At 29.4% G+C, this 27,688-nt stretch overlaps 1 protein-coding gene across 1 annotated transcript in view; it reads left to right on the top strand.

The window, feature by feature from the left end:
* Positions 1 to 27,688, top strand: part of LOC143231727 (ran-binding protein 9-like) — a 165,469-nt gene that overhangs the window by 133,359 nt on the left and 4,422 nt on the right. Inside the window, 1 exon segment of the mRNA XM_076466344.1 lies at positions 25,783 to 25,928. The gene's annotated coding sequence lies outside the window, so the exon portion shown is untranslated.

Below are 27,688 nucleotides of genomic sequence, written 5' to 3'. Positions count from 1 at the left end.
TGATTTCTACTATTCTTTAAACTTAAAATTAATGAATTTTGACATTTGGAACATGCTTATGTCATAGAAGTAATACAAAGGAATCTTTGTGTGGAAGTTTCACACACAGAATTTAAATACTTTGATGTGATGTAAAGTATCTTGATAAAAACCTTGTTTAGTAACATGATATGGACGGTGTTAGCGTAAAAAAAGTTATTGCACTTAATGTTTCATGATGCTGTTGCTGATGATGAAAACTATCTGAAAAGAGTAAAATTACATTGTATTTTTACATATTATAAAATGTCCAGTAACAGTTGTATAGCTTTCAATAAATCTCAGAGTCCGTTCACCACTGAAAGTGGCAGCAACAGTTCAATGTCAAGTTTTGACCTGTCTCTGTTTGTACTGAAGTGAGTCTTAGAAAGGATCTCATATCATGGTTCCAAAATGTTAACAGTCTTTAAGCTAAGATAATCCACCACTGAAAATGGTATCGGATCTTCAGCCACAAAGATTCCAACAGTCATTGTTTTTTTGCCCTCTGGCTGTTCAGATAATTCTATTTTAAATTCTTCCTGGAATATTTTTTGAAAAGCAACATGCCCTTCACTGTTTACAGAAAGTGAAGCCCATGAGAGAGTTTACATTTAATTTTTATCATTTTATGTAATGTAACATTATTTTCTTAATTGTTTTTATGGCCATGTTTGATGATGTTCCAATTTTATATCTGACCTCCAGTTCATAAATTTTGCATATTGTTTTCAAACTGTTTTTTTTTCCAAACTTCAAACTGAAAGCATTTCCATACAGCTAATTTGTAGGATGAAGGCATGTTCCATATGCTTTGTTAACTCACTTGGCATTGATGTAACGTGATATGTCGGTTTACTGTTTGATGTATGGTATTCATAATAAATTAGAAACTTGACTAACAGAATTTCCAAGCTATGTTACTGGAAGTAACATAATCTGTATTTATAACTGTTATACAGCACATAGATTGATCAAGTGTTTTCATGGGAAAGTAAATTTGTAACTTTTATAATTTTAAGTATGTTTTTATAAAATATGAAAGGATGTTTTTAAAATGCAGGAAGTAACTACAACACAAGGAGATCATGTATTGATCTGTGGGCAGTGAACCATATTAAATTATAATTTTTATGACTTGTAACTGATGTTATCTGCCAATGTCAGTGATATTTAACTGTTGACTAAGGAAAAAGCAACTGGTTGGTAGAACCTTTCTCTGACCTTTGTTTTCTGTTATTTCTTTCTATGTATCATGATTGTGGGAATATTGTGCCATTCAATTAGTTGGTTGTAATCAATTAATGAGGCAGTCAGTTGAATGATTAGCCACTACTAGTTTCCAACTCTGGGTTAAATAGTCTGAAACAATTAATATATATTTACTTTCTAGGTACAATGTCAATGAATATCTTGAAGTGTCTATAACTAGCATCTGAAGTGGCATAGTTAAGCTTGGCATTCTTTAAATGTAGAGAAGTTTTATCATTGGCATCCAATAAATGTTTTTTTTATATCTTTCTCACATATTACCAACAGAATGTTTTACTTATTTTGCTATGTGTTTTTATTTAATGATAAAATCTACAACAAATGTATAGCGTGAATCTAGTTTGTTCTCCACGCGATGTTGTATCTTTTCTTAACATCATAATCTAGGCCTCAAATTACTTCACAATTTTTCATCAGCACATAAATATTAATAGTAATTTCTTTTAATTAACTTTTCTACTCTAATTCTACTATACCATTTTACAGTTAGGTCTATATACTACTGTAAAAATCATAAAGCAGTGATTAAGTCTTCTACTCTAATTCTACAGTACCATTTTACAGTTAGGTCTGTATACTACTGTAAAAATCATAAAGCAGTGATTAAGTAATTAAGTTTTCTACTCTAATTCTACAGTACCATTTTACAGTTAGGTCTGTATACTACTGTAAAATCATAAAGCAGTGATTAAGTAATTAAGTTTTCTACTCTAATTCTACAGTACAATTTTACAGTTAGGTCGATATACTACTGTAAAATCATAAAGCAGTAATTAAGTAATTAAGTCTTCTACTCTAATTCTACAGTACCATTTTACAGTTAGGTCTATATACTACTGTAAAAATCATAAAGCAGTGATTAAGTAATTAAGTCTTCTACTCTAATTCTACGGTACCATTTTACAGTTAGGTCTATATACTACTGTAAAAATCATAAAGCAGTGATTAAGTAATTAAGTCTTCTACTCTAATTCTACAGTACCATTTTACAGTTAGGTCTATATACTACTGTAAAAATCATAAAGCTGTGATTAAGTAATTAAGTCTTCTACTCTAATTCTACTATACCATTTTACAGTTACGTCTATATACTACTGTAAAAATCATAAAGCAGTGATTAAGTAATTAAGTCTTCTACTCTAATTCTACGGTACCATTTTACAGTTAGGTCTATATACTACTGTAAAAATCATAAAGCAGTGATTAAGTAATTAAGTCTTCTACTCTAATTCTACAGTACCATTTTACAGTTAGGTCTATATACTACTGTAAAAATCATAAAGCTGTGATTAAGTAATTAAGTCTTCTACTCTAATTCTACTATACCATTTTACAGTTAGGGTCTATATACTATAGTAAAATCATAAAGCTGTGATTAAGTAATTAAGTGTTCTACTCTAATTTTACTATACCATTTTACAGTTAGGTCTATATACTACTGTAAAATCATAAAGCAGTGATTAAGTAATTAAGTCTTCTACTCGAATTCTACAGTACCATTTTACAGTTAGGGTCTATATACTACTGTAAAAATCATAAAGCTGTGATTAAGTAATTAAGTCTTCTACTCTAATTCTACAGTACCATTTTACAGTTAGGTCTATATACTACTGTAAAATCATAAAGCTGTGATTAAGTAATTAAGTCTTCTACTCTAATTCTACAGTACCATTTTACAGTTAGGTCTATATACTACTGTACAAATCATAGCGCTGTAATTAAGTCTTCTACTCTAATTCTACAGTACCATTTTACAGTTAGGTCTATGTACTACTGTAAAAATCATAAAGCAGTAATTAAGTAATTAAGTCTTCTACTCTAATTCTACTATACCATTTTACAGTTAAGTCTATATACTACTGTAAAAATCATAAAGCTGTGATTAAGTAATTAAATCTTCTACTCTGATTCTACTATACCATTTTACAGTTAGGTCTATATACTACTGTAAAAATCATAAAGATGTGATGAAGTAATTAAGTCTTCTACTCTAATTCTACTATACCATTTTACAGTTAGGTATATATACTACTGTAAAAAATCATAAAACTGTGATTTAGTAATTAAGTCTTCTTCTCTTATTCTACTATACCATTTTACAGTTAGGTCTATATACTACTGTAAAAAAATCATAAAACTGTGATTTAGTAATTAAGTCTTCTTCTCTTATTCTACTATACCATTTTACAGTTAGGTCTATATACTACTGTAAAAATCATAAAGCAGTGATTAAGAAATTAAGTCTTCTACTGTAAAAATCATAAAGCAGTGATTAAGTAATTAAGTCTTTTACTCTGATTCTACTATACCATTTTACAGTTAGGTCTATATACTACTGTAAAAATCATAAAGCAGTGATTAAGTAATTAAGTCTTCTACTCTAATTCTACAGTACCATTTTACAGTTAGGTCTATATACTACTGTAAAAATCATAAAGCAGTGATTAAGTAATTAAGTCTTCTACTTTAATTCTACAGTACCATTTTACAGTTAGGTCTATATACTACTGTAAAAATAATAAAGCAGTGATTAAGTAATTAATTCTTCTACTCTAATTCTACAGTACCATTTTACAGTTAGGTCTATATACTACTGTAAAAATCATAAAGCAGTGATTAAGTAATTAAGTCTTCTACTCTATTTCTACAGTACCATTTTACAGTTAGGTCAATATACTACTGTAAAAATCATAAAGCAGTGATTAGTTTTCTAATCTTGAATATGTATTCTGATAAACTTTTTTGCTTATTCAGTGAGTTATTCATCTCAGGTTTTCTGATTTGTCCACTTTCACATATTTTCAGGTTATCCCTATTATCATAAAATAGATGCAATACAACTGCATCTGATGCATTAGAGTTAATAGAAACTAAAATTTTGGGTAACTTAAAACTATTACTTTTAGTAATAAATCTTATAATTTTCCAGATGCATATTACCTCTTAGTTGTTTATTGAAAAACTGGACTTTTTGTTCATAATTCTTTCTATATTTGCTTTGTCATTTTGACTAATTGTCTGATCAACAGGTTGCCATGAAAGTATCCATACTATAATTTTTAATGTGGTAAATTCATCACCACTCAATATGGCATGCATTAAAGTCTCATGTACACAAAGAAATCATATTGTTAAATTAATTATTTTTATTAAGCTTTACCTGTGAATATATAAAGTCTGAGGGTTGACTTCTTCCAGATGCAAGGTGATTTTCATGTTAAGGTTAGAAATACATTTATTCACATTTCATTTCTATAACTTATAAAACTGTCTAAATTAATACAAATCATTGCTGTAACACTTTTTTTTATTTTCGCTATCCCAGTTTTGTGTGGACTGGGTTGATTTGACTGACCTTGTAACAACCACACATACAAAAAGAAAAAATACTTTCTTTTAATTTTTAGAATGATTACATGTTATAACAGAAAACTACAGTTGTTTATTCTAAATATCTTTAGGATTAAAACAACCTAAATCTGTTTCTACTTACTGTTTTAATGCTCTCTGAATCATGTCAAATTGATAGTCCAGCAAAGTCACTCAGCAAATTAATGCATAGCTCACCATTGAATTATATAACAGGTAAAATATAAAGTTTTACTTATAAAGACATTTGAAATGTATTTAGAGGGTTTAGAGATTAGGCAAATAAAATTTGAAATTTCTTAGATGAAGTATTTTTATCTTAAGATGAAATTCACTTTGTACTTGGACTAGTTAGAAAACAAAAGACAGTGTTCATGGATAATCTGTTTTAGTTTATTAAAATACTTCAGTAAAAGTCACTTTTTTTAAGTATAAGATTTGTAATCTATACTAAAAGTTTGCTGTACTAAAAATTAGTAGTATCAGAACTATAATGACCTTAAATGTGTTCACATGGTTATATGGTCCATCAGTTCAAATGAGCCTGTGTGAGAAGAGTTATGTTTGGTAATGGGCATATGTCGTTTACTTTGGCTGTATTTAAACTCAATACCAAACCTTATTTTCCCATCCACTTTAGGAAACACGTACAGGAACAGCATAAGGACAACTACCACCCGATATAATACCTTACCATAATTAGGACAACTACCACCCTATATAATACTTTACTTAATAAGGACAACTACCACCCTGTATAATACCTTACTTAATAAGGACAACTACCACCCTATGTAATACCTTACTTAATGAGGACAACTACCACCTTATGTAATACCTTACTTAATAAGGACAACTACCACCCAATATAATACCTTGCTTAATAAGGACAATTACCACCCTGTATAATGCCTTACTTAATAAGGACAACTACCACCCTATATAATGCTTTACTTAATAAGGACAACTACCACCCTATATAATGCTTTACTTAATAAGGACAACTACCACCCTATATAATACCTTACTTAATAAGGACAACTACCTCCTGTATTATGCCTTACTTAAACATTTATTTTTTGGCACTCATATAGAGTCTGTGTTAGAAGTGTATTTGTTATTAATACAGTTAAACCTCATTATAATAAAAATGAAATGGCCTAGTAAAATAATTTGTTATAACAGAAGTTCATTATAACTGATTAAACCACTATAGGGTGCTTTCATGAAAAACAAATGTGTTCCATAATTACAGTGCCTGACAATGTAATTTTTTTTTACATCCATAGAAAAGTACATGTCACACAAAAATTAAACTTTTTTATTTCCAACTGCCCCCTAGTGGCATAGCAGTAAGTTTGCAGACTTGCAACACTAGGAACCAGGTTTCAATACCCATTGTGTAGCTTTGTGCTTAACTACAAACAATTGAACAATACTTCCAACTGAAGAGGGTTTTTTGCATCATCAGTACATTGAGACAGAATTTGTTACTTTACTTGAAAAGGCAAAATCTTGCATAATAAAGTTTATAATCTAAGTTCCATGGCAATATGAACACAGCATAGAAAACATTGTGTCGCCAGTCTGTGTTGTTTGAACATTATCATGAGACTGGAGGTAACAGCATAGGTTTACTATGTAATTAATATGAAGGCAGTTCTTCAGCATTGATGAAGAATAATGAAGACTCTTAATCTGTTCATTGTTTTGTTCTTCCACTATATGGAAACAATAGCATCATCATTAGATGGCAACTCATAACTTTCAATTTCTTCATCTGCAGGACATCTCGGGCAACTCAAAGTTTCAAGGCATACTTTCCCAAAGACTGCAAACTTCTTCATTGGGAACCTCATTAGAAGTTGTACTGGAATTGTTGTTTTCAGTACTGGCATTGATCTCTCCTTCCACGTTAAGACCAGTGGTATTTTGTGCACAGGCAGATGATACGAAGCAGTTGACAATTGTCAACTTGGTAACTTTCTGCCACAATTACTGTAGCATACCAAATGCATCTTTGTTGTTGATTGTTGGTAGACATTCTGCAGAAACAAGAGATGCCAGCATTTCCTGTTTGAGATAGTGCTCTAGAAATTTTTTATCATGCTTTGGCCCATCTGCTACAGTTTTTATGTTGTATTTGGTGGGAGAAATGTAAGCTTTATCAACTTTAGGCTGTCTATGATTGGGTGAGCTGGACAATTGTTTGCAAATATGAGGATTTTCTTATGTTTGAACTTCCAAATTTCTTTGTGTATCCAATCACTGAATAAATTTCTATTCATCCATGCATATCTGTTGGCCTGATGATCAATGGATAGAGAGTCAGATTCTTAAAACACTGCAGCTTTTTTGGTCCATACATATTTAAATACAGCATCATGGTGATTCTTTCTTGGCTTTACTTTCCTTCCAAAGAGACTTCATTTTTTAATGTTAAAATCTCATCAGGCATCACAGTATTAAAATATCTGTTGAAGCATAGCCTTTGACTAGCACTGGGAATGATGTTGACACTGAATCGTCAGCCATGTCATTGCTGACAACAGCAGTGTGGTCACACACTGATTTAAAGATGATGCTGTGTCAAGACTATTGCAGTCAACTATTCCTGACTTTAAAAGCTTCCTCTTGATTTTGCTTGGAGAACAGGCCTGATGAGCAGAATATTCATGAAATATGGATTGATAAACCATTTTAACAATGCTTGCTCAACATTGTCCACTGCTAATCATGCTAAACCTGCAAAACATTTGTTGTTAAAACAGTGGCTTCTTCTTGGGAAGTTTCCTTTTGACTCATTGTATTAAGGTATAAGTACTTGCATCTTGTGCCATCTCATGATAGTGTGAAGCAGTTATCTTATGTTGTTGGTCCTTTTATGGTTTTTCAGCTTGTGTTGTAAAATAAATGTGTACAGATGAAAAACTTATTGTTTTGTTTAAAAATCATTTTGTTTAAACAGGGTTTTCTAGTAAGTGTTTTTGTTTTAATGATGTCAGTGACATTTCAAAGGGACTTTGTAGTATTTTTTAAGCTGCTTTTATTGTAATTGAGTGTATTTTAATGAGGTCTGACTGCACCATCTTATATTTAATTGTACAATTATTAGAACCATTCTCTCCCACAAGTGTATCTGTATTCTTGTAATAGGTCCTTGCTTATGTTCAACCTCCATCAGCTAACACTTCCTAGTCAGTTTTAATTTATTAAGACTTCTTATTTTTAACACCTTTTATTGTACTACAGCTGCTTTTTCTATGCTGCTAGTCATATCTGCTTCTTCAACATACTTAGATATAACTGCTTTACTTCATTTATATTTAACACTTTTAAAAGGCATCCCATATCTATCTATCAGGCACATAGTAATATATATATATATACATACACACACTTAACTCATCTATAGACACACAGTAATATATAAATCTGCTTCACCTATTTCTTCTGGTTCAACTAATATTTCTTTGTTCATCTATAGACACACAGTAATATATAAATCTGCTTCACCTATTTCTTCTGGTTCAACTAATATTTCTTTGTTCATCTATAGACACACAGTAATATATAAATCTGCTTCACCTATTTCTTCTGGTTCAACTAATATTTCTTTGTTCGTCTATAGACACACAGTAATATATAAATCTGCTTTACCTATTTCTACTGGTTCAACTAATATTTGTTTGTTCTCAACTTCAGCTCAAATAATAACCTGACTTGCCTCACATATTCCCTTGGCTTTAACTATAACAGTGATCTATTTGAACAGACTCTAATGTGGAGATGCTCCATTACCTACTGTAGGTTTATAGTTATGTTCTTATAGAGTATTCTCTACTTTTATTTTAACTTGTTAGCTGCATCATTTGTAACTATTGATTTCATAATTAACCCTATCACAATGGATCACGAGTCAAAAGCCATTTTGACTTGCATACAAAATATTATTGAACTGCTATTGTATGAATTTATGTCAGTAAATTTGATATCAAATTGAAGACAATAATTCAAATTTTAGTGTTATATATTAGTTAATTTCATAAGTTAAAAGTAAGTATTAAAATGTTAAATATCGAGTTTTGTGTTAAATGGTATATTGAATGAAACATTGGTTCAAATTAAATATTTGTGTTGTCAAAGTACTAACTCTGTAGTTTTGTATGAATTAGAACTCAAATTACCAGTATTGTCAAACTAGAATGTAAAATGAGAATCTTATATTTGTACAGATATGACTTATCTAACATAACTCACCTCTTTTCATTTTAGAAAACAGTCCCTTATACACACTTAATTCAGTATATGAATAACCAATTGAAAGTTCAAACTGTCCAACTAGTGGCTTTCTAAGCTATATTAAAATGTTATGAAATTATCTTGTTCTTTCAAAACCGAGAAGGTAGGTTGTGTCTTTAGTTTGCTCGAAATTGAATATTTTTTTAGGCACAATACAGCTTAGTGACTAAACTTGATAAATTAATGTGGTATTAAATGGTATCAAAAGAGTTATTTATAATTTCTTTTTGGCTGTTTCAAATGTATATATATATATATATATAAAAAAAATTACAAAATTCTGTATCATATCCTCCACATGTGAAATTTGAAAAGGCCCAGCAATTTACAGCAAGCAGCACAAGGTTTATTATAACTAGAAGATATAATTGTTTGTTATATGTATTTATTTACTGTTTTATGTTTTAAGAAACATAAGTTTAATATACTTCTAAATAGTTATAATATCTATACCTGTTGTAATGTATAATAATCATAATGTGGTTGTATATTACAAAATACTAGTCTACTAAAATGCAGTCAAGACAGGTCACTTTCTGAAGAATAAAGTTCAGTTTTATATTATTACATGCAGTAACATAAGTGCATGGCTGGAAATCAATATAAAAACTATATAGATAAATGTATAATCTTGTTACATTTAAGCTATTTAGATTAAACATTTTTGTTTTTGTATTATAACTTGTAGTCATTTTAGAATGAAAAAAGCATAATTTATATTACTTAATTTTTTATAGTGGTTTTGAGATTCGTTAAATAGACAGACCCCACATAGTTAGGTTAGAGAAAATAACAAAGAGAATATAAAGTTTTATTGAAAACAAATGTTTCAGATCTGTTTAAGGGGTTGTAGAGATAACACAAATAATATTTAAGACTTTTGGGATGAAGAACAGTTGTTTTAATCATAACATGAAAATCACTTCACACTCAGGTTAGCAATTATACAGACTTGATTATTTCACAAACAAATTTGTAGTAGAAGTACTCATTAAAAAACCTGATGTTTTGTGTACAAAAGACTTGCAATATTCACTAGAAGTTTAACAATTTTTTTGAAGATACACGTACTACATCAGAAGTTATGGTATAAATACTTATCTCATGTATATTGTACTGAGCCCATCATGAAAGAGTTAAATGAACCTTACCTGCTACTTAGATTCATACTTTTTTATTCATTCCAACTTGACTGTCTTGTGTCTCATTGAGAAATACTGCTACTGATGTACTGTGGCTTCTGATCTTCACTCTTATTGTCATACTTATCATAAGTACAGTCTTTTATTAATTCAGGCATCTAGCTGTACAGCTGTGTTGTTTCAGATTGAACATTACTTTTTACACTCAAGCCATTTTTAAACTTTATCCATGAGTGTTGTCTATACTGTATCATTCTTGAAGGAACCAGTGACACCCTTAAGTGTTGACTATACTGTATCATTCTTGAAAGAACCAGTGACATTCTTAAGTGTTGACTATACTGTATCATTCTTGAAGGAACCAGTGGCATCCTTAAGTGTTGACTATACTGTATCATTCTTGAAGGAACCAGTGACATCCTTAAGTGTTGACTATACTGTATCATTCTTAAAAGAACCAGTGACATCCTTAAGTGTTGTCTATACTGTATCATTCTTGAAGGAACCAGTGACATCCTTAAGTGTTGACTATACTCTATCATTCTTGAAGGAACCAGTGACATCCTTAAGTGTTGACTATACTGTATCATTCTTGAAGGAACAAGTGACATCCCTAAGTGTTGACTATACTGTATCATTCTTGAAGGAACCAGTGACATCCTTAAGTGTTGACTGTACTGTATCATTCATGAAGGAACCAGTGGCATCATTAAGTGATGACTATACTGTATCATTCTTAAAAGAACCAGTGACATCCTTAAGTGTTGTCTATACTGTATCATTCTTGAAGGAACCAGTGACATCCTTAAGTGTTGACTATACTGTATCATTCTTGAAGGAACCAGTGACATCCTTAAGTGTTGACTATACTGTATCATTCTTGAAGGAACAAGTGACATCCCTAAGTGTTGACTATACTGTATAATTCTTGAAGGAACCAGTGACATCCTTAAGTGTTGACTGTACTGTATCATTCTTGAAGGAACCAGTGGCATCATTAAGTGTTGACTGTACTGTATCATTCTTGAAGGAACCAGTGGCATCCTTAAGTGTTGACTGTACTGTATCATTCTTGAAGGAACCAGTGATATCCTTAAGTGTTGACTGTACTGTATCATTCTTGAAGGAACCAGTGACATCCTTAAGTGTTGACTATACTGTATCATTCTTGAAGGAACCAGTGGCATCCTTAAGTGTTGACTATACTGTATCATTCTTGAAGGAACCAGTGGCATCCTTAAGTGTTTTGACTATACTGTATCATTCTTGAAGGAACCAGTGACATCCTTAAGTGTTGACTATACTGTATTGTTCTTGAAGGAACCAGTGGCATCCTTAAGTGTTTTGACTATACTGTATCATTCTTGAAGGAACCAGTGACATCCTTAAGTGTTGACTATACTGTATTGTTCTTGATGGAATCACTAGCATCTTGGGAGTGTTGACTGTACAGTATTGTTTTTGGTGCAACCAGTAACATCTTGGAGTGTTAACTGTACAGTATTTTTCTTAGTGGAATCAGTAACATCTTGGAGTATTGACTGTATAGTATTATTCTTGGTAGAACCAGTAAAAACTTTGACTGTTGACTATATTGTACTTTTCTTCGTGGAACCACTAACATCATTGGTGTTGACTGTACGATATTATTTTTGGCAGAATCAGCAATGAATTTGGAGTGTTAACTGTACAGTATTGTTTTAGGTAGAATCATTAACATCTATGTATGAATATTAACTATATAGTATTATTTTTTGTGGAATCACTAATATCTTTCAGTGTTAACTGTACAGTATTGTTTTAGGTAGAATCATTAACATCTATGTATGAATATTGACTATATAGTATTATTTTTCGTGGAATCACTAACATCTTTCAGTGTTAACTGTACAGTATTGTTTTAGGTAGAATCATTAACATTTATGTATGAATATTGACTATATAGTATTATTTTTCATGGAATCACTAATATCTTTCAGTGTTAACTGTACAGTATTGTTTTAGGTAGAATCATTAACATCTATGTATGAATATTGACTATATAGTATTATTTTTCGTGGAATCACTAACATCTTTCAGTGTTAACTGTACAGTATTGTTTTAGGTAGAATCATTAACATTTATGTATGAATATTGACTATATAGTATTATTTTTCATGGAATCACTAACATCTATTCAGTGTTAACTGTACAGTATTGTTTTAGGAAGAATCATTAACATCTATCTATGAATATTGACTATATAGTATTATTTTTCATGGAATCACTAACATCTTTCAGTGTTGATTGTACAGTATTGTTTTAGGTAGAATCATTAACATCTATGTATGAATATTGACTATATAGTATTATTTTTTGTGGAATCACTAACATCTTTCAGTGTTAACTGTACAGTATTGTTTTAGGTAGAATCATTAACATCTATGTATGAATATTGACTATATAGTATTATTTTTTGTGGAATCACTTAACATCTCTCAGTGTAAACTGTACAGTATTGTTTTAGGTAGAATCATTAACATCTATGTATGAATATTAACTATATAGTATTATTTTTCATGGAATCACTAATATCTTTCAGTGTTAACTGTACAGTATTGTTTTAGGTGGAATCACTAACATCTTTCAGTGTTAACTGTACAGTATTGTTTTAGGTAGAATCATTAACATTTATGTATGAATATTGACTATATAGTATTATTTTTCATGGAATCACTAACATCTATTCAGTGTTAACTGTACTGTATTGTTTTAGGTAGAATCATTAACATCTATGTATGAATATTGACTATATAGTATTATTTTTCGTGGAATCACTAACATCTTTCAGTGTTAACTGTACAGTATTGTTTTAGGAAGAATCATTAACATCTATGTATGAATATTGACTATATAGTATTATTTTTTGTGGAATCACTAACATCTCTCAGTGTAAACTGTACAGTATTGTTTTAGGTAGAATCATTAACATCTATGTATGAATATTGACTATATAGTATTATTTTTTGTGGAATCACTAACATCTTTCAGTGTTAACTGTACAGTATTGTTTTAGGTAGAATCACTAACATCTATGTATGAATATTGACTATATAGTATTATTTTTCATGGAATCACTAACATCTTTCAGTGTTAACTGTACAGTATTGTTTTAGGTAGAATCATTAACATCTATGTATGAATATTGACTATATAGTATTATTTTTTGTGGAATCACTAACATCTCTCAGTGTAAACTGTACAGTATTGTTTTAGGTAGAATCATTAACATCTATGTATGAATATTGACTATATAGTATTATTTTTTGTGGAATCACTAACATCTTTCAGTGTTAACTGTACAGTATTGTTTTAGGTAGAATCACTAACATCTATGTATGAATATTGACTATATAGTATTATTTTTTGTGGAATCACTAACATCTTTCAGTGTTATCTGTACAGTATTGTTTTAGGTAGAATCATTAACATCTATGTATGAATATTGACCATATAGTATTATTTTTTGTGGAATCACTAACATCTTTCAGTGTTAACTCTACAGTATTGTTTTAGGTAGAATCATTAACATCTATGTATGAATATTGACTATATAGTATTATTTTTCGTGGAATCACTAACATATTTCAGTGTTAACTGTACAGTATTGTTTTAGGTAGAATCATTAACATTTATGTATGAATATTGACTATATAGTATTATTTTTCATGGAATCACTAACATCTATTCAGTGTTAACTGTACAGTATTGTTTTAGGTAGAATCATTAACATCTATATATGAATACTGACTATATAGTATTATTTTTCATGGAATCACTAACATCTTTCAGTGTTGATTGTACAGTATTGTTTTAGGTAGAATCATTAACATCTATGTATGAATATTGACTATATAGTATTATTTTTTGTGGAATCACTAACATCTTTCAGTGTTAACTGTACAGTATTGTTTTAGGTAGAATCATTAACATCTATGTATGAATATTGACTATATAGTATTATTTTTTGTGGAATCACTTAACATCTCTCAGTGTAAACTGTACAGTATTGTTTTAGGTAGAATCATTAACATCTATGTATGAATATTAACTATATAGTATTATTTTTCATGGAATCACTAATATCTTTCAGTGTTAACTGTACAGTATTGTTTTAGGTGGAATCACTAACATCTTTCAGTGTTAACTGTACAGTATTGTTTTAGGTAGAATCATTAACATTTATGTATGAATATTGACTATATAGTATTATTTTTCATGGAATCACTAACATCTATTCAGTGTTAACTGTACTGTATTGTTTTAGGTAGAATCATTAACATCTATGTATGAATATTGACTATATAGTATTATTTTTCGTGGAATCACTAACATCTTTCAGTGTTAACTGTACAGTATTGTTTTAGGAAGAATCATTAACATCTATGTATGAATATTGACTATATAGTATTATTTTTTGTGGAATCACTAACATCTCTCAGTGTAAACTGTACAGTATTGTTTTAGGTAGAATCATTAACATCTATGTATGAATATTGACTATATAGTATTATTTTTGTGGAATCACTAACATCTTTCAGTGTTAACTGTACAGTATTGTTTTAGGTAGAATCACTAACATCTATGTATGAATATTGACTATATAGTATTATTTTTCATGGAATCACTAACATCTTTCAGTGTTAACTGTACAGTATTGTTTTAGGTAGAATCATTAACATCTATGTATGAATATTGACTATATAGTATTATTTTTTGTGGAATCACTAACATCTCTCAGTGTAAACTGTACAGTATTGTTTTAGGTAGAATCATTAACATCTATGTATGAATATTGACTATATAGTATTATTTTTTGTGGAATCACTAACATCTTTCAGTGTTAACTGTACAGTATTGTTTTAGGTAGAATCACTAACATCTATGTATGAATATTGACTATATAGTATTATTTTTTGTGGAATCACTAACATCTTTCAGTGTTATCTGTACAGTATTGTTTTAGGTAGAATCATTAACATCTATGTATGAATATTGACCATATAGTATTATTTTTTGTGGAATCACTAACATCTTTCAGTGTTAACTCTACAGTATTGTTTTAGGTAGAATCATTAACATCTATGTATGAATATTGACTATATAGTATTATTTTTCGTGGAATCACTAACATATTTCAGTGTTAACTGTACAGTATTGTTTTAGGTAGAATCATTAACATTTATGTATGAATATTGACTATATAGTATTATTTTTCATGGAATCACTAACATCTATTCAGTGTTAACTGTACAGTATTGTTTTAGGTAGAATCATTAACATCTATATATGAATACTGACTATATAGTATTATTTTTTGTGGAATCACTAACATCTATTCAGTGTTAACTGTACAGTATTGATTTAGGTAGAATCATTAACATCTATGTATGAATATTGACTATATAGTATTATTTTTTGTGGAATCACTAACATCTTTCAGTGTTAACTGTACAGTATTGTTTTAGGTAGAATCATTAACATCTATGTATGAATATTGACTATATAATATTATTTTTTGTGGAATCACTAACATCTTTCAGTGTTAACTGTACAGTATTGTTTTTGGTAGAATCATTAACATCTATGTATGAATATTGACTATATAGTATTATTTTTTGTGGAATCACTAACATCTTTCAGTGTTAACTGTACAGTATTGTTTTAGGTAGAATCATTAACATTTATGTATGAATATTGACTATATAGTATTATTTTTCATGGAATCACTAACATCTATTCAGTGTTAACTGTACAGTATTGTTTTAGGTAGAATCATTAACATCTATGTATGAATATTGACTATATAGTATTATTTTTTGTGGAATCACTAACATCTCTCAGTGTAAACTGTACAGTATTGTTTTAGGTAGAATCATTAACATCTATGTATGAATATTGACTATATAGTATTATTTTTTGTGGAATCACTAACATCTTTCAGTGTTAACTGTAGAGTATTGTTTTAGGTAGAATCATTAACATCTATGTATGAATATTGACTATATAGTATTATTTTTTGTGGAATCACTAACATCTTTCAGTGTTAACTCTACAGTATTGTTTTATGTAGAATCATTAACATCTATGTATGAATATTGACTATATAGTATTATTTTTTGTGGAATCACTAACATCTTTCAGTGTTAACTGTACAGTATTGTTTTAGGTAGAATCATTAACATCTATGTATGAATATTGACTATATAGTATTATTTTTTGTGGAATCACTAACATCTTTCAGTGTTAACTGTACAGTATTGTTTTAGGTAGAATCATTAACATTTATGTATGAATATTGACTATATAGTATTATTTTTCATGGAATCACTAACATCTATTCAGTGTTAACTGTACAGTATTGTTTTAGGTAGAATCATTAACATCTATATATGAATATTGACTATATAGTATTATTCTTCATGGAATCACTAACATCTATTCAGTGTTAACTGTACAGTATTGTTTTAGGTAGAATCATTAACATCTATATATGAATATTGACTATATAGTATTATTTTTTGTGGAATCACTAATATCTATTCAGTGTTAACTGTACAGTATTGTTTTAGGTAGAATCATTAACATCTATGTATGAATATTGACTATATAGTATTATTTTTCGTGGAATCACTAACATCTTTCAGTGTTAACTGTACAGTATTGTTTTAGGTAGAATCATTAACATTTATGTATGAACATTGACTATATAGTATTATTTTTCATGGAATCACTAACATCTATTCAGTGTTAACTGTACAGTATTGTTTTAGGAATAATCATTAACATCTATGTATGAATATTGTATGTATTATTTTTCATGGAATCTCTAACATCTTTCAGTGTTGATTGTACAGTATTGTTTTAGGTAGAATCATTAACATCTATGTATGAATATTGACTATATAGTATTATTTTTTGTGGAATCACTAACATCTTTCAGTGTTAAATGTACAGTATTGTTTTAGGTAGAATCATTAACATTTATGTATGAATATTGACTATATAGTATTATTTTTCATGGAATCACTAACATCTTTCAGTGTTAACTGTACAGTATTGTTTTAGGTAGAATCATTAACATCTATGTATGAATATTGACTATATAGTATTATTTTTTGTGGAATCACTAACATCTTTCAGTGTTAACTCTACAGTATTGTTTTAGGTAGAATCATTAACATCTATGTATGAATATTGACTATATAGTATTATTTTTTGTGGAATCACTAACATCTATTCAGTGTTAACTGTACAGTATTGATTTAGGTAGAATCATTAACATCTATGTATGAATATTGACTATATAGTATTAATTTTTGTGGAATCACTGACATGTCTCAGTGTAAACTGTACAGTATTGTTTTAGGTAGAATCATTAACATCCATGTATGAATATTGACTATATAGTATTGTTTTTTGTGGAATCACTAACATCTTTCAGTGTTAACTGTACAGTATTGTTTTAGGTAGAATCATTAACATCTATGTATGAATATTGACTATATAGTATTATTTTTTGTGGAATCACTAACATCTTTCAGTGTTAACTGTACAGTATTGTTTTAGGTAGAATCATTAACATTTATGTATGAATATTGACTATATAGTATTATTTTTCATGGAATCACTAACATCTTTCAGTGTTAACTGTACAGTATTGTTTTAGGTAGAATCATTAACATCTATGTATGAATATTGACTATATAGTATTATTTTTTGTGGAATCACTAACATCTTTCAGTGTTAACTGTACAGTATTGTTTTAGGTAGAATCATTAACATCTATGTATGAATATTGACTATATAGTATTATTTTTTGTGGAATCACTAACATCTTTCAGTGTTAACTGTACAGTATTGTTTTAGGTAGAATCATTAACATTTATGTATGAATATTGACTATATAGTATTATTTTTCATGGAATCACTAACATCTATTCAGTGTTAACTGTACAGTATTGTTTTAGGTAGAATCACTAACATCTTTCAGTGTAAACTGTACAGTATTGTTTTAGGTAGAATCATAAACATCTATGTATGAATATTGACTATATAGTATTATTTTTGTGGAATCACTAACATCTATTCAGTGTTAACTGTACAGTATTGTTTTAGGTAGAATCACTAACATCTTTCAGTGTAAACTTTACAGTATTGTTTTAGGTAGAATCATTAACATTTATGTATGAATATTGACTATATAGTATTATTTTTCATGGAATCACTAACATCTATTCAGTGTTAACTGTACAGTATTGTTTTAGGTCGAATCACTAACATCTTTCAGTGTAAACTGTACAGTATTGTTTTAGGTAGAATTATTAACATCTATGTATGAATATTGACTATATAGTATTATTTTTCGTGGAATCACTAACATCTTTCAGTGTTAACTGTACAATATTGTTTTAGGTAGAATCATTAGCATTTATGTATGAATATTGACTATATAGTATTATTTTTTGTGGAATCACTAACATCTATTCAGTGTTAACTGTACAGTATTGTTTTAGGTAGAATCATTAACATCTATGTATGAATATTGACTATATAGTATTATTTTTTGTGGAATCACTAACATCTCTCACTGTAAACTGTACAGTATTGTTTTAGGTAGAATCATTAACATCTATGTATGAATATTGACTATATAGTATTATTTTTTGTGGAATCACTAACATCTTTCAGTGTTAACTGTACAGTATTGTTTTAGGTAGAATCATAAACATCTATGTATGAATATTGACTATATAGTATTATTTTTTGTGGAATCACTAACATCTTTCAGTGTTAACTCTACAGTATTGTTTTAGGTAGAATCATTAACATCTATGTATGAATATTGACTATATAGTATTATTTTTTGTGGAATCACTAACATCTTTCAGTGTTAACTCTACAGTATTGTTTTAGGTAGAATCATTAACATCTATGTATGAATATTGACTATATAGTATTATTTTTTGTGGTATCACTAACATCTTTCAGTGTTAACTGTACAGTATTGTTTTAGGTAGAATCATTAACATTTATGTATGAATATTGACTATATAGTATTATTTTTCATGGAATCACTAACATCTATTCAGTGTTAACTGTACAGTATTGTTTTAGGTAGAATCATTAACATCTATGTATGAATATTGACTATATAGTATTATTTTTCGTGGAATCACTAACATCTTTCAGTGTTAACTGTACAGTATTGTTTTAGGTAGAATCATTAACATCTATGTATGAATATTGACTATATAGTATTATTTTTCGTGGAATCACTAACATCTTTCAGTGTTAACTGTACAGTATTGTTTTAGGTAGAATCATTAACATTTATGTATGAATATTGACTATATAGTATTATTTTTCATGGAATCACTAACATCTATTCAGTGTTAACTGTACAGTATTGTTTTAGGTAGAATCATTAACATCTATATATGAATATTGACTATATAGTATTATTTTTTGTGGAATCACTAACATCTCTCAGTGTAAACTGTACAGTATTGTTTTAGGTAGAATAATTAACATCTATGTATGAATATTGACTATATAGTATTATTTTTTGTGGAATCACTAACATCTTTCAGAGTTAACTGTACAGTATTGTTTTAGGTAGAATCATTAACATCTTGTATGAATATTGACTATACAGTATTATTTTTTGTGGAATCACTGACATCTTTCAGTGTTAACTCTACAGTATTGTTTTAGGTAGAATCATTAACATCTATGTATGAATATTGACTATATAGTATTATTTTTTGTGGAATCACTAACATCTTTCAGTGTTAGCTGTACAGTATTGTTTTAGGTAGAATCATTAACATTTATGTATGAATATTGACTATATAGTATTATTTTTCATGGAATCACTAACATCTATTCAGTTTTAACTGTACAGTATTGTTTTAGGTAGAATCATTAACATCTATGTATGAATATTGACTATATAGTATTATTTTTTGTGGAATCACTAACATCTCTCAGTGTAAACTGTACAGTATTGTTTTAGGTAGAATCATTAACATCTATGTATGAATATTGACTATATAGTATTATTTATTTTGGAATCACTAACATCTTTCAGTGTTAACTGTACAGTATTGTTTGAGGTAGAATCATTAACATCTATGTATGAATATTGACTATATAGTTTTAATTTTTGTGGAATCACTAACATCTCTCAGTGTTAACTGTACAGTATTGTTTTAGGTAGAATCATTAACATTTATGTATGAATATTGACTATATAGTATTATTTTTCATGGAATCACTAACATCTATTCAGTGTTAACTGTACAGTATTGTTTTAGGTAGAATCACTAACATCTTTCAGTGTAAACTGTACAGTATTGTTTTATGTAGAATCATTAACATCTATGTATGAATATTGACTATATAGTATTATTTTTCGTGGAATCACTAACATCTTTCAGTGTTAACTGTACAGTATTGTTTTAGGTAGAATCATTAACATCTATGTATGAATATTGATTATATAGTATTATTTTTTGTGGAATCACTAACATCTTTTAGTGTTGACTGTACAGTACTGTTCTTAGCAAAACCATTAACATCATTCATCTTGACTGAACAACATTGTTTTAGATGGAGTCAGTAGCATATTGGAGTGATGACTGCATAGTACTGTTTTTTGGTGGAACTAGTTATATGTTTGAGTGTTCACTGTACAGTATGGATGTTTTTGGAATCAATAACATCTTGGAGTGTTGACTGTATGTGTTTGTTCTTGGTGGAATCAGTAAACTCTTGGAATGTTAACTGCACATTATTGTTATTCCAGGATCCAGTAATATCTTGGAGTGTTTACTGTACAGTGGTATATTTAGTGGAACCAGTAACATTTTTCAGTGTTGACTGTACAGTATTGTTTTTTGGCACAACCAGTAATATCTTGGAGTGATGTTGAGAAACCCACTTGTTGAGAAATTTATAGTGCTTTGTGAACCTGACGATGACCGAAGAAGGTCGAAACGTTGTTCGCTCTTCTATGTGAAATATTTTCTCAACCCAAACGAGCCGTTTTTGCATATAAATATCTTGGAGTGTATACTGTACAGTATTGTTTTTGGTGGAATCAGTAATCTCTTGGAATGTTGATTGTATGGTATTGTTCTTCCAGGAACCACTAACATCTTGGAGATGTGACTGCACAGTGTTGTTCTTGGTTGAATTAGTAAATGTATAAAATCAATTGTAGTGAAAAGTAGTAAAACCACACTCTTGGCAATTCTTTGCCTATGTAATTAATATTTATTTCAGTCCATCCTAACAGTAAATTTATTTCTTTAATGTTTCTTTTATTAGCATATCTTTCTTTTTTTTTATAACCGAAGAGCAGTGATGTGCTGAACCTTTTTTCACTTGTTAGTGTGCTTTAATACATCATAATATGTGACTTCCTACAAATGTTGACCTTAAAGAGTACCACATGTACTCATTTAATGTTGACCTTAAAGAGTACCACATGTACTCATTTAAATAGGTGAATTTTTGTCAACAGATTTCATGTAATAATTTAGCGGTTTACTTTTACACGAGTAATACTTTCAAAAGGTGGAAATGTTTGCTCAGTGGAAGTCCACAAAACATGAAACAAAACTAGCATATTTATCTCCCAGTAATAACCCTGACTTCAGAGTACATTAATTTCTCTAAAATTACAAAATTTTGATATTATGTTTCCAATTTACATATGATAATAAAGATTAATGTTTTATTTGGCTAAGACAGCTCATAAAGTTATTTATTACAATTTAATGATGATACAAACATACATTTAATAAACATGGTAAGTTAGGTAAGAATACCCACTACAAGAATACCCAAGTATGTAAATAAACTAACCAATATTTTATTACAATTTATACCTTTGAAACTAAGAAGACTCTTGTAGAATTGGTACAATATTTCGATCACTGGTATGATCATTCTCGGAGACACAAGTTTTATCATTTGTTCACATGTGTTTGTTAAACAGACGGTAGAGTTATATATATGTATCAAATAAGCAAAAACACAGTTAAAATAGAAATTCATTTATTCTTTTGATTGAGTTAACATGGATACATTATGTACCAACTATAATTTTTTGTCATATAGGTATACCATTTCTATATTAAAACATTAAAATGTATATATAAAAATAAAAATGTTAAAATTCTCTGGACTTATAAAATATATGATGATTACAAAAACACTTGTCATAACTCTTTACCATATGTATCAGTCTTGTTAATGAGGGATAATTTGGTGTTTTACCATTACATCTTTGTTAGGACTAAATGTTATCTTGACTAATATGGATATTTCAGTGTTGATGAATACTTATTTCCAGAATGCCACCTTCACTTATGTTTTGATATATCATGTCTGTGCTGTAATGACATCACATTAATACTGATAAGATAAACATTAAATGTTATAATAGTTGGCATCTCTTAAATGTCTGGTATAAATAGTTTTCATATTGAGGCTTTGTGTGTTGTAGAGAAATTTTAACAGTGCTTCCACAAGCCAGACATACAGGGTTTTGCTATCCCTAATTTTTCAAGTCATATCAGATTATTTATTTATTGGCTAACACTTTTACTAAAACTTGATTGGACAAAAAGCAGGTGATTGCCACACTCTTTTTGAAAACCAGATCTATGATTTGCCACAAAACAGATATCAACACACTATGAACATTCAGTGAGTAAGTGTACTGATATTGTATTGATAAAGCAATGTCAATACAAAAAAAGAAGAAAACCGTTTGTAAGTTCAAAGTTCTTGCGTGCGTACAAAACTATTCTCATCTGCTAATGACGTGCAAAAAATTCTGCCAGAGAAATGTATACAAATAAAAGTTATACTTACACTGCTGTGTTAGTTGATGACATTCAAGGAAGTGTTTGTATTATCAGTAGACATTATTTTATCACATTTCTAGCTTTGTTAGTATTATCAGTAGACATTATTTTATCACATTTCTAGCTTTGTTAGTATTATCAGTAGACATTATTTTATCACATTTCTAGCTTTGTTAGTGTTATCAGTAGACATTATTTTGTCACTATTCTACCTTTGTTAGTATTATCAGTAGACATTATTTTATCACATTTCTAGCTTTGTTAGTATTATCAGTAGACATTATTTTATCACATTTCTAGCTTTGTTAGTGTTATCAGTAGACATTATTTTGTCACTATTCTACCTTTGTTAGTATTATCAGTAGACATTATTTTGTCATTATTCTAGCTTTGTTAGTATTATTAGTGGACGTTATTTTATCACATTTCTACCTTTGTTAGTATTATCAGTAGACATTATTTTATCACATTTCTAGCTTTGTTAGTATTATCAATTGGTAATATTTTATCACATTTCTAGCTTTGTTAATATTATCAGTAGACATTATTTTGTCACATTTCTACCTTTGTTAACATTATCAGAAGTAGTGTAAGCAGTGCTTTGAAGAATCTAACTTACTTGGTCTTAATCATTTATAAAGTATCTGAATTACAAACATGTTGGCTTAAGTTTACTCTGTTTAAGAATAAAATGTCTTTTCTTAATAGTTTCAAAACAGTAAACTGAAAACCGTAATGTTATTTTAAAAAGAGAGATAATTTTCCCATTTTTTATAAACTGCTAAAATACTGGTGTAATTTTATCTTCTGTTCACAACATTCACCATGTTTAGTTGAATAATTACTATAAACACTATGTAACAAAACATTTTCTTGTTCCTGGACAGAAGGTGTTATTTCCCAGTTGCTTATGCCTAAAGTCAATGGAAAAGACCTATTTTTCTCTTCAAACTTTCCTTTAATGACCTAGGTAATGAAATTTTCAAATTTACCTGTTTTCCAGAACATTCCAGATAGATTCAGTGCAGAGTAGCTGATAGAGAATTTTCTCGAACTTACAAGAATTTTCTTTAACGTTCCATAGCTCTATATGTACAGGGGCTCACTACTCACCACATCAGTTAGTTCTAGCTGCCTATGTGAACACATAGACTTATCTTAGGAGGCTTTACCATTTTTTCCTGTTATCTTTGCTTTTGGGACAGCAGGGACACCACAGCACACCATAACAGGAAGCACTGGCTACAACAGACCAAGTTCTCTGTGGGGAGGCACAATGTCAAGCGTGAGCCACTGGTGGACCTCCAGAAGGTGTTGTTCCCACCACTGCACATAAAATTAGGTCTTATGAAACAGTTTGTCACAGCTCTTGATAAGGAGTCTGCAGCCTTCAAGTACCTTTGAGACTTCTTCCCTAAGCTGTCTGAGGCAAAGGTCAAAGCTGGCTTCTTTAGACCACAAATAAAGAAGATCCTGGAGTGCATAAAATTCCCCAAGAAGCTCAGGATGAAAGGAAAAAAAAGGTTGGGGCAGCTTTGTCACAGTGGTTTGGGGCTTCTTGGGCAATCACAAGGCCAAAAATTATGTGGAACTGGTTAAGGCTACAGTGAAGAACTATGGCAAAATGGACTGCAGGATATCCCTGAAAGTCCATATTCTTGATGCTCATCTTGATAAATTCTAGGAGAACATGGGAGCATACTCAGAGGAGCAAGGTGAGTGGTTCCATCAAGATATACTGGACTTTGAATGCCACTACCAAGGAGTGTATGATGAAAGCATGATTGGAGACTATATTTGGGGGCTGATACGTGAAAGTTATTTACATTACAGTCGCAAATCTCGAAAAACTACTCACTTCTAAACATTTATGTATAACTTTAGTATAAATACATGTAAATCTTGATTCATACGTTGTTTCATTCAGACCTTATGTAAATGAAAATGTACAAATTTGCCTGTTTTTACATAGAAAATAGGTTAATATCTAAATTTCATTATCCAGGTCACAAAAGCAAAGTTTGAAGGGAATAATGGCCATTTTTTGTACTTTTACAACATAAGTTATTAAGAAGTAACACATACTATCCAGGAACAAAATTTGTATTACATAGTGTTATGTAAATTATATTTTTTTGTACATTCTTCACATCTTACTTTATAATCCAGTTTCATAAGATTTTAAGACCATATTCATAAACTACTTGGCTGCTTTTTGTATTGTGTTTTTGGTTAATTTGGTAACTTGTAATAAAATGATGTTATTGGTTGTTAATTTGGTAACTACTAATAAAATGATGTTATTGGTTGTTAATTTGGTAACTACTAATAAAATTATGTTATTGGTTATTAATTTGGTAACTACTAATAAAATGATGTTGTTGGTTGTTAATTTGGTAACTACTAATAAAATGATGTTATTGGTTGTTAATTTGGTAACTACTAATAAAATGATGTTATTGGTTATTAATTTGGTAACTACTAATAGAATGGTGTTATTGGTTATTAATTTGGTAACTACTAATAGAATGGTGTTATTGCTTATTAATTTCGTTACTACTACTAATAAAATGATGTTATTGGTTGTTAATTTGGTAACTACTAATGGAATGATGTTATTGGTTGTTAATTTGGTAACTACTAATGGAATGATGTTATTGGTTGTTAATTTGGTAACTACTAATGACACGTTTTTAGTTCTTAAAAACTTGGTACTGTTTGCTTTAGATGTTGACTAATCACTTTATTGTGTATCCTAGATGTTGACCCCCCACGGAGACTTATGTGTGGAGGTAGTCAATTAGCACTAGAACGAATGCTACAGTTTGGACGAGAGCTTCATTCATTTAGTGTACAACTAAAGAGAGAGTTTGGAACTAATGAAACTAACAAAAAAATGTTGCAGGTAAGTATATATTGTTTGTTGTAGTTAAAACTTTGTGAATATTTTATTAATACATATAAGTAAGTTTTGTAGATAACATATAATATCTTTGTATTTGTACCTTCTGATGGAACATATGTGAACATTAAATTTAGGCTTATGATGAAAATTATGTAAGTGTCATATATGAATTATGTTTGATAGTAATTAAATATTATTTTGTGATTGAAAAGTGTCATAATGATGTCATTCATTTGCTTAATTAATAGAACTAGGAGGAATATAGATTTTGTTTGGACATTTCACATTAAGAGATTGATAACAGTGAAAACATGGGACTTCTAGCACTTATTGTGAACCCTATGTTTATGGGCTATGACCTTGCGTAGAATGTCTTTCAATATGGTATCACGTGTTTGATGTCAGAGTTATAAGATATTCATTTGAAACCACTTTGCCAAGTTAATGGCATTTTGTGGTAAATACCAGATGTAGTGTACAGAGATAATAAGAATAAATGTAGATATGTTTTTTTGATTAGTGATGAGGAGAAACCCACTTGAAGTAAAAATGCATATCAGGATGACTGGTATGGGTATTAACCGTTTTACCAAAATGTGGCAGGGAACAACGTTTTGACCTTCTTAAGCCATCTTCAGGTTAACAAAGAGGGTTTTTGATTCTGTAAATTCAGTGTGTCTGAGAAAAGTATTTACATTCATCATCAGAACATCGCTTCACATTCCTTATCAGAGTCTGAGTCAGATTAATTTACATGAGTACTAATAATACATGTGATTTTTAGCTTACAACAGGCTTGTAGTGTTTCCTAAATTCTTGTCCAAATTTTTGAAGATACATTTAGTGATTATTTTGGAATTATAACCAACATTACTTCTCCAATATGGGCTCGGTTAACCCTTTCACAGTAGGCTCAGTATAATCTACAATTTACTATCAAACTTATTCACATAAATTCATAAAATAGTAGTTAAAAAAATTTTGAATGCAAATCAACAAACTTGACAATATGGCCTTTGACCCTTGACCCATTGTAAAAAGGTTAAACTATAAACAATAATAGCGTCAAAACATCAGGCATACAGGTATTCATATCACAAATTAAGATATTAATGTTAAGTAGCACTAGATTTGTATCATCTCATATCGAAATATTAATTACAGTAAATATTGGACTTGGTGTTGCAACACATATCAATACATTAATAACAACAGAAACACTGGACTTGTTGTTGCAACACACATCAATACATTAATAACAACAGAAACACTGGACTTGTTGTGTCATCGCACAACAAAAGATTAACAACACTTGACTTGTGTTATCTCATATCAAAATATTAATTACAGTAAATATTGGAGTTGGTGTTGCAACACACATCAATACATTAATAACAACAGAAACACTGGACTTGTTGTTGCAACACACAACAAAATATTAACAACACTTGTATTATCTCATGACAAAATATTAATTACAGTAAATATTGGACTTGGTGTTGCAACACACATCAATACATTAATAACAACAGAAACACTGGACTTGTTGTTGCAACACACAACAATACATTAATAACAACAGAAACACTGGACTTGTTGTCGCAACACACATCAATACATTAATAACAACAGAAACACTGGACTTGTTGTTGCAACACACATCAATACATTAATAACAACAGAAACACTGGACTTGTGTTATCTCATGTCAAAATATTAATTACAGTAAATATTGGACTTGGTGTTGCAACACACATCAA

Source organism: Tachypleus tridentatus, chromosome 11 (assembly GCF_004210375.1).
Source record: "Tachypleus tridentatus isolate NWPU-2018 chromosome 11, ASM421037v1, whole genome shotgun sequence".
Lineage (NCBI taxonomy): Eukaryota > Metazoa > Arthropoda > Merostomata > Xiphosura > Limulidae > Tachypleus > Tachypleus tridentatus.
This window is presented reverse-complemented; position numbering and strand designations above follow the sequence as displayed.